The sequence below is a fragment of the Clupea harengus genome, unplaced genomic scaffold, assembly GCF_900700415.2.
Source record: "Clupea harengus unplaced genomic scaffold, Ch_v2.0.2, whole genome shotgun sequence".
Lineage (NCBI taxonomy): Eukaryota > Metazoa > Chordata > Actinopteri > Clupeiformes > Clupeidae > Clupea > Clupea harengus.
Window position 1 is genome coordinate 952 of NW_024880711.1, and position 12,636 is coordinate 13,587.

Here is a 12,636-nt window from a genome sequence, read left to right on the forward strand (position 1 = left end):
ACTACGCATAAGCCAATCAGAACGCTTGTACTGTCATTGCCATATAAAAAAGGAAAGCTATTCTAAGGTTATTAGCTAATCTTATTTTGTAGTCTGTAATCATTACGGATTTACACGTTTCAACGTGTTATCTGGGGTGCTGTTGGATGGTTAGGATGTATAATTCTTTCCAACTTCTTCATAGGCGATGGCACACCTTCTTGCGCAGACAACACCACCATCTGACTCTTTTATGTAAATTCAAAGATTACACTATTCCTTTCAGGACCGTGATGATGTGTTCATAGCGGCAGGTGGAGGTGAGCAGTCGAGTGGCAGACTTCTGAACATATTGAAGTTTATGGAGGGTTGTGTTGGGAGAGCCATAGAGGATGCTGTTGCAGTAGTCGAGTCTGGAGGTTATGAGGGCATGGATTCGAATTTTGGTGGGGGCAAAGGACAGGGAGGGCTGGAGGCGTGCAATGTTCTTGAGGTGAAAGAAGGCAGTTTTGGTGATGTGGAGTCGGAAAGTGAGGAGGGGGGGGTCAAGGATGATACAGAGGTTGCAGACCTGGGAGGGGGTGATGATGAAGCATGAGAGTGAAGTGACAGGGACAGAAATGAAATGGATATCCAGGGAACCCAGGCTCTGGCAGAGGACTGGACTTGACTTACTCTCTATCCACACTACTGGAATACAGCCAGTCTCCAGTCTTAACCACTGTAAAGCTTAAATGGTCTAATTTCTTCAACCTTTGTGTGGTTATATATAGAGAGCTGGACACTAAAACTGGTGGACAAGATGAAGGCTATGGTGGAGAAGAGTACAGCTCAGCCACCAAAGAACCGTAAGTAAAATGACCTTCACCACAGCTCCAAATTGCAATATATGTTTAAAGTATTTTTGCTTTATTTTAGTTATACAGTTTTAGTTATACACAGGCAAAGATGTTTCCGTCCTTGTGCTATTGGTTGGGGGCTCCCCAACTCTCACTGTCACATGCATGTATACCCAGCAATCTAACCTAACCAATATAACTATGCCCAAACCACAGATACTGATTAGCAGGCTTCAACACAGATGCACAACTGAGAGCCGTCACACACACCAGATGTTATACCCCGTATCCGGAAGGCCCAGAGATTACTGCCTTAGCATGCCAGTTTATTCTTCATTCGTCCTGAAGCACCTCTTGTATATTCAGGACAGGCAATTGTATTAACAGACTCCAAGAACCTCCAACTGGCTTTGTGAAAAAAAAAAACAGAGACAGAAGGGAGGAGAGACTTGTTGTATGTACTGTAGGTCCTAACGGTTCTGCAGGAGGAAGAGATGAGCAGCACGTTAGTCCGAACGGTCTTCTCACAGTCTTCGCACAACGAGGAGCTCATACTATCACACACATTGAGTGAGATGAGATGAGAGAGAGAAAGAGAGAGAGAGAGTTAGACAGGGAAAGAAAATATCAGTTAGAGAATGAACAAGAGCAGACAGGAAGAGGCGGGTTGGGAGAGAAAGACAGCACGAGAGAGAGGGGAGAGAATGAAAGAATAAAAGTTACACACAAAAACCAGCAGTGATGAAGCTGCTTTTGTGAGCGTTTCACTAGGGTTTTCAAGCAGGCACCTTGGTCAGGCAGGCATCAGTGTCTTGTTGAATTAGGCCAAAGACACCTCCAGAAGGCTTAACAGTTTACTCTTTGAGTGAACGCTTTCAGAAATTATTAATGTAATGATTCCAGTAAAAAAAAAATTAAGAAATGAAGATACTTAACAAAATGCTTACCAAATACTACTGCATACCATATACGTTGGTATGGTACTACATTGGTACATTAAAATCTGCAAAATAAAAAAACAGATATCATGAAAACCAAACTTAACACATCATTATCGCTGTAATTGTTGAACTTTTACTCAGATTCAGATTCTACAGGTGGCAGTTAGTCACGGGAGAATTACACCCTGATATCTTCAGTGTCCTTGAATGGTAAAGTCACACTTTAGATGCAAGTGGGACAATTCCTGTGAGGGCACCAGTATTCAAACGCATCATTCTACCTTTTGGTGTGGGCACTGAAACTTCACATTTGCCCATATCTGGAATTTGGGTATACATGATACAAATCTGAAGTACGGGTATACATGATACACATCTGGGTTACGGGTAACATGATACACATCTGGAATACGGGTACACATGATACACATCTGGATTACGAGTATACATGATACACATCTGGAGGAAAACTATGTGGGGACCTTTGGCGATTTCACATGGAATGACCCAATAATGTGCTACTGATAAGTACCTGTCACGTCTGCGCAGGCCTATGCTCCGGCCACGCCCCCATGTCTTTTGACTGTCACTCTCCCCTGCACTTTATTCATCTCATCAGTCACGTTCACACTCCCAGCTGCACGTCATTCACATACCTTAATCATGAAGCACACACACCTGACACTCCCCTACATATACTCATGGGCGGCTTTAGCTAATTGGAAATCCACCAACGCACCAATCACCTCCAACCCCACACCCACCCAGACACAAACACTTAACCCTCCTATTATGTTCAATTTTTACTCACATCTATTATCCTTGGGGTCAATTTGACCCCAGCAATTTAAACCTCCAAAAGGAGGTTTGTTTGGTAACTACCTAAATAGCCCCCACCTTATACATCCAGAATACATGTTACGGGACTATGGAGAAACATGCAGATCACCCTTAAATCTCACTGATTGACCTTAAATTGGAAAGAGATATCCTTCTGGTGTTTTTATGGCTTCAAATTATTTCTAAGTACATATTGTTGTTATCTATAACATTTGGAATAAAAAACCATTTCTGTTATTAAGAATAGTAACAATGTGACAATGTGCAAACAACACCTATGCTTAAAGCATGTGTACAGGACATTGGAAACACATCATCATGTTAATTTTGCATGAAATATAACAGCACTTTTGAACGCCTCTGCCTATAAGCCATATTGGCTGCGGTCTAACAAAACAAGGCTATGTGCGTGTGATGTCATTTCGCATGTGCAAACGGCACTGTAATCGATAGTGGAATCGTAAAAGACTTTAGCTAAAATTCCAAGGAATCGATCCACTGGGAACCAGTTCTCAACAAGAACCAGTTCTTGATGCCCATCCCTACTCCAGAGTTAGACTCTGAGGGCCAGATTTACTGACTGCATTGTAGACTGAATTGCGCCCACTTCAGGCGTCATTTCTTCGAAATATGCAGGTAGAGACATGGAACCGTGAAAAAGCGAGCACTTGGATAAAATCGCTGATTCCCTGCTGCTGAAGCGGATAGAGGCGGGTTCAATCAGAGAAGAACCTGTCCTGCTTTGGTTCCCTCCCACACTGTGCCAAAAGTTTGAATTTGAGCGAGCAAAGTAGTGTTACATGGTTTCATGATAAATGAATGCCAGCTATTCTGCCCCATATCAAAATACAGTGTTATATTCTATCATTCCCAGGCTTAGACACTTGGGATCAAGCATCATGTACACATTAAGAAGATGACAATACAATACAGTTTGGGATTGCAAGATCCTAACTTATTCTAGAACCAAACCTGTTCCATTGCCTTTATCCCATTCCATATTAAATTAGACTATACCATGACTAGTGTTTCTTATGACAGCATCTCCATATGTTGTTAAGCAAATTAAGCAGAGTAGATGTTTTTACCCTGTAACCCAATACCCTCTTGTGTTGATTACTTATGTGGAGGAGGTCATGTAGATATAGATCCTGTCTTTTACTACAATTACTGCTCATTTCACACCATTCAAGAGTTTTCACTGTTTCCTCCACAGTGTCTCCTCTAAGGGTCGTGCTGCTGGGGAAAACTGGTTCTGGAAAGAGTGCCTCAGGAAACACCATCCTGGGGAGGGAAGCTTTTAAAGAGGAGTTATCTCAATCTGTGACTAAAACCTGCAGTAATCAACATACTCTAGTGAACGGTAGACACATTACAGTGATTGATACACCAGGATTTCATTTTGGTACAGAAAGGCCTACAGAAGAATTGAACGGTGAGATGGAGAAGTGTGTTGAGATGTCTCTCCCTGGGCCTCATGCCTTCCTGCTGGTTATCAGATTAGATGTGAGGTTCACAGAGGAGGAGAGGAATGCTGTTCAGTGGATCCAGGAGAACTTTGGTGAGGGGCTGAAGTACACTATAGTGCTCCTCACTCATGGGGATGTGTTGAAGGGGAAACCAGTGGAAGCTTTTCTGGTCAAAAGTCCTGTCCTTTTATCTCTTACTGAACATTTTGGGGGTAGATTTCACGTCTTCAAAAATAAGAGTAAAACAGCACTCAGGTCAGAGAGCTAAAGGAGAAAATTGAGGCCATGGTGGAGGAGAATGGGGGAGCATACTACACCAATGAGATGTCCAAGGAGGCACAGAGAAAATTAGAGAGGAAGAAGACAAAGACTGTGTGGGCTTTTGCTGGGTTAGTAGCAGTAGCAGCACTAGCAGTAGTAGGAGGAGGAGGAGGAGCAGCAGTAGGAGCAGCAGCAGCAGCAGTAGGAGAAGCAGTAGGAGGAGCAGCAGCAGCAGTAGGAGCAGCAGTAGGAGCAGGAGGAGGAGCAGCAGAAACAGCAGGAGCAGGAGGAGGAGCAGCAGAAACAGCAGGAGCAGGAGCAGGAACAGCAGAAGCAGTAGCAGCAGTAACAGCAGCATTAGCAGCTGTAGGGAGACACATTTGGGAGATGACGATGATGCTAATTAACAAGAGCATCTGAGTTTATTTCATGTTTCTTTTCTTTTAATGCACTGAACCTTTTACTCTGCATATCTGCTCAATGTGCTGTTGAATGTTATGATAGATATGAGTGCATTAATACTGTAGATATGTTTGTAAATCTTTTTGTTTCTACTGTACAATGTAAAGGTTATGCACATTCCAAATCAGGTATGTTGAAATATTTACACATTTCATCAAAATAAAGAACATTTGTTCCTCTACATTACATATATCCAAATATAACTATATAGCTGTGGTTATAGTCTACAGTAAACATCATTATTTTAACATAGAACATAACACCAAAGATTGCCAAAAAAAAGGTTGCCAAGTTATTGGTTATGACCGTGGTGGTCTCAGGCTGTTTGAAGGGCAGGGGAGAACAAAAAGAAAGGGCTCCTACTGCACAACATGGGGCCCCACCTGGGCTCAGAAAGATATGATGCATCATGTATGAGCAAATAGCCTTCATCCTTGAGTAAGATTCTAACCTAAAATAATGTAACATGAACTAAAGGCAGGGGTGTTACTAGGTGTTGAAAACATTCAGGGCTTAGCCCAGGTCTGTATGGAGGTCAAGGGGTCATCCTCCCCCTGGCCAATGTTTTAATTTCTAGTCAGAGTCATAGAGCTGTTGTTGGGTGCCTCTGCCATCATGCCTTTGCCTTGACCAGCTGGCCATGGGTTGGAGGCAAATCACCTGATGTATTTATTCAGACGTGACCATGGAAACACTTCCATTAAAGAAATGATGATTTACTTTATTATTTTTGCATTGAGTATACAGTTGACTGGTTAAAGAGGTTTAGTAGAAGGAACAACATGGTCAAAAGACAGGAGCAGCTGTTTGGGGGCTGCAGTTGGCAACAAAGTTGTTGCAGGAGTTGGAGCTGTGAACTTGGGGGAGCAACAGGATATTTATTATTGTCCAAAAATGTGTTTTAAATGTTTCTTTCTTTTAAAAAAAAGAAGTAAACTACAGCGATACTTTGAGAGTAGTTAGAGAGTCATTTGCAGGGATGATTCCCCTTTGACCGAAGAAACCTCTGAGAAATACCGTAGCCACCTAGCCAGTTTGATTCATCACACTCTAATATACATGCTCTTTCTGTGGGAAAAGCCAATATAACTGTAACACTTCTTGGTAACAAGGATGCCTAGCCTTATGAAGGAGAATTGTCTCACTGAGTCTATTCACAAGCAATAAAACACAAATTCAAATATTATTCATTTAGCTTTCCTATTATCTATCTATTTGTCTTTTTTAACACTTGTCAGGACTGCTGCTCAGGTAGAATCCTTCTCTGTAATGACATGCATGCTCCACCTAGTGGTGTTTTTTTTGTACCCAAGTTTATGTGTCAGGTACTTTAGGTTTGTTTGTTGACTACCTAAATAGCCCTTAAAAATAAAACAATACCCCCACCCATCCCCCTTATACATCCAGAATACATGTTATGCGACTATGGAGAAATATGCAGATCACCATAAAATCTCACTGATTGACCTTAAAAATTGGAAAGAGATATCCTTCTGGGGTTTTTATGGCTTCATATTATTTCTAAGTACATATTGTTGTTATCTATAACATTTGGAATAAAAAACTCTTTCTTTTATCAAGAATAGTAACAATGTGAAGAAAAAAGTTCACATTTTCTCCGCCGGATCATGAACGCCTGGAAATATGTTCTTAAAGCTTAAAAGTGTCTGAGGCAGTGCACTGATTCTTAAGAGCAATTCTGTCCACTGATGGGAGTGTGCTCACCTGTGTGCGCGTGCACGTGTCTGTGGGTGTTTGTGCGCATCAGGGCCGACCTCCAGCGTGCACAATACAGAGAGCAGAGGGGAATTGTAAACATGCGACCATGTAGAGACAGAAATTACATCGTCGTCTAAATAAGATAAATAACATTAGGCTATTTATTTTGTTTAAAAATGAACAAGCAATATACCTGTTCTATAGGAAAGGTAACCTCAAATGACTTCCGTTGTGATCTGGCGCTTTATAAAAAATTAAATTGAACAAAATTAACTTGACCTTTCAGGGGGGCGGGGGCCCCCCTAATATAATGGTAGGGGAACACTGGGTTGTCTCTCAATGTCTAGGCTGTGCCATTTTGATAAAGAATGCAGATATAGCTCCTGGGAATACTTATATGCCTCTACGGATGTCTCTACTAGTGATAATTATAAGCAAAAACATTTGTTTATTGGAAAGGTTGGTGTACTTATTGTATATTACTTATCAGTAGCCTTAAATATCTTCATGTACAGTAATACTCTTTCATTTTTTATCAAACAGAGTGTCTACGTGTTGTGCACCCACCTATGCAGCATATTTGGCTACTATCTTTAAAATGCGTTTTTAAAATAACAGTGAAATAAAGCTTAAATTAACTTCAGACCAAGTTTTTGTTGGCCAATCTTGCAAATTCAAGCACCCCGAATACTATGATATACCCAAGCCACACCCTTGAAAGTTTGAAGGAGCTAGCTTAAACACCTTTCTTGTAATAGCAATTTGAAAATGGCTCTTCAGAAAACGCTGCTAAAAAGCGTCTTAAGAACAGGCACCCCCTCCCCCCTAAACCATCTTTTTGTGACAAAACTATTAAGAGTAGAGACCTAATATTTTGGACTATACCTATTAAGAAGTGTATGAATAACCTTTTCAGCCAAATCTGAGACGGTCGAGTGGGAGCCATTGTCCCGTTTGGCGTGGAATGACCCATTTGCTTTTCACTGCCTAAAGATGGCAATGCGCCAATTTGCCTGACAAACCTCATTTTAAGACCAACAAGACCCAGGGTGCTCAGACAGGCACAACATATTATACAATGTGGGCGCTGAAGGAGGAAATGAAAACTGCGTCCGACTGAAACTAGCAAAAACACTCAAGTCACGCTTGGCCTCTTTGCACTAGGTGCAAGATAGGGCCAAAAGATTAAAAGAGGCAATGCAACACAGGCCAACCAAGTTTTTCACCTGTCTTGATCTGACATTTGGTGTCTTTTCTTCAATGCCAACTGATGGTAATTAGTTTTATACCATATATTGAAGATTCAGTCTTAGGTTTGATCAGTCAGGATTCAGGTTTATTCTTGAAGAATGGCGGCCGACCATTTGTGAGACAGAGACTTTCAGATCCATCCTCCCTCACAGAACTTCACCTCAGCATATCTGACTTGTTCCTTGGGGAACAGTCTGTTAAATACACTGACATTAAGGGGTGTTACCGTCTATCCAAATGGGCCATGCATGCAGGGTTCTTTGTCTCGACCTGGGGGGGGAGGTGAGACCAATGTCGCACCTCACTCCCCTGGTCAAAATCAAGTATATTCACCCTGGAACTGTTTACATGCTAGTTAAGTCCAAATAAAAGTAACAATTAGAACTAGGTATAATATCATTGACTTATTGACTATGGCATATTCTTATGACCTATGCTGGTCCCTTCACAACACATATCTCCACCTTCTCTTTTTGCGACGAGGTTTATTTGGAATGTTGACAGAGAACATTCCATTGGAATTTCCAGAGAATCACCCTGAGCTGTTTATCAACTTGCAGACTACCTGCCATCAAACAATGGACATCAAAACTGATATGCTCGTGACATGATGAGTGTTCTGGATTAGAGACAAATCACCTGATGTATTTTTCCAGACGTGACCATGGAAACACTTTACCTATTTTTCCGTTAAAGAAATGATAATTTGCTTCATTATTGTTACTATGAGTATACAGTTTACAGGTTACACAGGTTCAGTATGACTGTGAGTGAAAATGAGAGGCTTATAATATCATCAGATCACAGGATGGTCACACCCAAGGCACATCTGTAGTGTTTAAATAGCCTCTCAAAAATAATAATCACCAACCAAGGAACACTTGCCAGCAAGAAAAAAACACCAATCACCATTGAAAGGATTGGGGAGAATTTATTTTGAACTTGCTGTCTTGTCAGGACAACTACATTAGGAGAGGAGGAGGATGACCCAGCAGGTTGAGAGAGGGAGTCTGCAGGATGGCTGGTAGAGATCAGTAGAGAGGTGTAGCAGGAGCAGGGTCCTCCATATCCCCTTTAGAGTGTAAAACACATTGGAGAATTGAACCCTTTTTTTTCATTAGTTATTCCAATTTTCAACTCTAAATGTATTTCCCTCCACAGTTTACTAAATGGAAAGACACATAAGCAGATTAACAGGCTCATTCAATGCAAAAAGCATGAGAGTGAAGTGACAGGGACAAAAATGAAGTGAACGTCCAGGAACCCAGGATCTGGCAGAGGACTGGACTTGACTTACTCTCTATCCATGCTACTGGAATACAGGCACTCTTAACCACTGTGAAGCCTAAATGATCTTGTTCTCTCAACCATTTCTTCAACCCTTGTGTGGTTTTGTATAGAGAGCTGGATTCTGGAACTGCTGGACAAGATGGATGTTACGATGGAGAAGAGTAGAGCTCAGCCACCCAATAACCGTAACAAAAATGACCCTCACCACAGCTTCAAATTTCAATATATGTGAAAAGTCTTTTTGGTGATCGTTTATCTTAGTTGTACACAGGAAAAGATCTTTCAGCTCTTGTGCTAGTGGTTTGGGACTTCCCACAGTGGCCAATCCCCTCACTGTCACAAGCACTGATAGCCAACAACCTAACCTTACCAATATAACAACTGACCAACAACAGATGATGAGCTCTGCTCTGATTGGCTGATTTACAGCGAGGCACCGTGATTGCTCACACAGACAGTAACACGTCACTAGAAACTGTGAGTGTATGTTTGAGCTTTCATTTAGAGGAGGAATCAGATGTTGAGTAACAGTCAGTTGCTCGGAGATTGGAAATGTGTGGTACGTTTTGTCATTCATGGTTTCCAGTAACAATCTGGCCCACATAGCTTAGCTGTAATACCCTCACTTCAGCTTAGCCACAACAACGACTATAAGGGGATAGTCATAACTTTGGTTTTAGCATTGTAACAAGAACATTGTAATAATTTTTTAGCTCTGTCAACAGTGATTTGAAGATGCTAGTTTGGACATGCGGTTTTTATTAGGAACTCTGGATGCAAGTGCTTAATGTGTTGTTTGTTATGAATTCAGAGTGCTGCTTTCACATTTCATGACTTCTACCTCAAATATCGAGGTACAGTAATACTCTTTCATAACTTTGGTTTCATAACAAGAACTTGCTAGTTTGGACATGCAGTTTTCATTAGAAGGGCAGCTCCTAAAAGTGGTGTTTGTTATGAATTCAGAGTGCTGCCTTCACATTTTGTGACTTCAGTAGCCTTAGATATCTTGATGTACAGTAATACTCTTTCATATTGTAAAATATATACTATATATACTGTATATATAAATATTAATCTTGTGCATATTTGTGCGCTGTTAAACATCCCTGTATGTGTAACAAACAAAATGTCTACGCATTGTGCACCCGCCTATCTAGATGCATATTAGGCTACTATCTTCATAATGCGCTTTTAAAATAATAATAATAATAATAAAACTTTATTTATATAGCACCTTTCATGCAAAAGAAGGCAGCTCAAAGTGCTTTTATAATAGTGAAATAACGAGGAATTAACTTCAGACCAATTTTTTGTTGGCCAATCGTGTAATTGCTTTCCAGCAGCCTCAAGATAGCAATGCGGCAATGTGCCTGAACCTTATTTTAATACCAACAAGCCCATGGGTGCTCAGATGGGCACACCTGTATTTGCTGTTCAAACAATGTGGGCGCTGGACAAGGACATGACCACTGTGTCGCTCTGAAACTAATAGAGACACTCGCTCGGCGCTTGGCCTCTTTGTACCAGGTGTGAGAAAGGGGCCACAAGATTAAAACAGGCAATGCAACACAAGCCAAACAAGTATTTCACCTGTCTTGATCTGGGATTTGCTGTCATGTTCTTCAATGCCAACTCGTGTCTCCACCTTCCCTTTCTATGACGAGGTGCAGTTCACAGGAAATTTATTTGGAGTTTTTATTAAGAGTTTATTTGGAATGTTGACAGAGAACATTCAATTTGAATTTCCAGAGAATCACTCTCACCTGTGTACTAACTGGTAATCTACCTGCTATCAAAACAATGGACTTAAAAACTGACAGGAATGTGACGTGACGAGTATTCTGGATTAGACACAAATCACCTGATGTATTTATCCAGACGTGACCATGGAAGCACTTCATTTATTTCTGTTAAAGGGATGATCATTTGCTTTATCATTGATTCAGTATACAGTTTACAAATTTGCGATTAATCGCGATTCATTTTGAGTTAACTATGACATAAATGCGATTAATCGCGATTAAATATTTGAATCGTTTGACAGCACTACTTTAAATGCTTTGTTGTTTATCAGGCTATTATCTTTATAATACTCCTTTAAAATAACAGTGAAATGAAGCGCAAATCACTTCAGACCAAGTTTTTGTTGTAATTGCTTCAAGCAGCCTCAAGATAGCAATACGCCAATGGGCCAATGTGCCAAAGTGCCTGAACCTTATTTCAAGACCAACAAGCCTGTGGGCACTCAGATGGGCACACCTGTATTTGCTATTCAACACAATGTGGGCGGTGGGCGAGGAAATGACAACTGTGTCGCTCTGAAACTAGCAGAGACACTCACTCCACGCCCGCATCACTTTGCACCAGGTGCGAGAAAGGGCCCACAAGATTAAAAGAGGCAATGCAACACAAGCCAAACAAGTTTGTACCTGTCTTGATCTGACTTTTGCTGGCTCTTCTTCAATGCCAACTCGTGTCTCCACCTTCCCTTTCTATGACGAGGTGCTGTTTACAGGAAATAAAGTTTATGAGTTTATTAGAGATTTGACAGAGAACATTCATTGGAATTCCAGAGAATCACTCTCAGCTCTGTAATAACTGGTAATCTACCTGCTATCAAACAATGGACATAAAAACTGACAGGAATGTGACGTGACGAGTGTTCTGTATTAGACACAAATCACCTGATGTATTTATCCAGACGTGACCATGGAAGCACTTCATTTATTTCTGTTAAAGGAATGATCATTTGCTTTATCATTGATTCAGTATACAGTTTACAGGTGTGTCTGTGTGTCTGTGTGCCTGTGTGCCTGTGTGCCTGTGTGTCTGTGTGCCTGTCTGCCTGTCTGCCTGTGTGCCTGTGTGCCTGTCTGCCTGTGTGTCTGTGTGCCTGTGTGCCTGTGTGTCTGTGTGTCTGTGTCTGTGTGTCTGTGTGCCTGTGTGCCTGTCTGCCTGTCTGCCTGTGTGCCTGTGTGCCTGTGTGCCTGTGTGTCTGTGTGCCTGTGTGCCTGTGTGTCTGTGTGTCTGTGTGCCTGTGTGCCTGTGTGCCTGTCTGCCTGTCTGCCTGTCTGCCTGTGTGCCTGTGTGCCTGTGTGTCTGTTTGTGCTGTGTGCCTGTGTGTCTGTGTGCCTGTGTACCTGTGTGCCTGTCTGCCTGTGTGCCTGTGTGTTTGTGTGCCTGTGTACCTGTGTGCCTGTGTGCCTGTGTGCCTTTGAGCCTGTCTGCATGCTCACCACAACATCAGTAGCCATTAAATCAAAAAACGCCCACTGCTGCATGTGTTATGAATTCAGAGTGCTGCTTTCAAATTTCGTGACTTCAGTCGGCTTAAATATCTTGATGAGCAGAAATAGTCTTTTATATTGTGATTTATATACATTATATTAATCTTGTGCATATTGCTGCTCTGTTAAGTGTCTCTGTATGTGTAACAAACAGAGTGTCCACGCGTTGTGCACCTGCCTATTTAGACGCATATTAGGCTACTATCTTTATCATTCACATAATAACAGTTAAATAACGTGCAATTAACTTCAGACCAAGTTTTTTGTTGGTTAATCGTCTAGTTGCTTTCCACTG

The 12,636-nt window shown here is 41.5% G+C and overlaps 1 pseudogene; it reads left to right on the forward strand.

Annotated features, from left to right (window-relative positions):
* Window positions 1-265: 265 nt before the first annotated feature.
* LOC122132565 lies at window positions 266-4,457 on the forward strand (annotated as a pseudogene).
* Window positions 4,458-12,636: the final 8,179 nt, after the last annotated feature.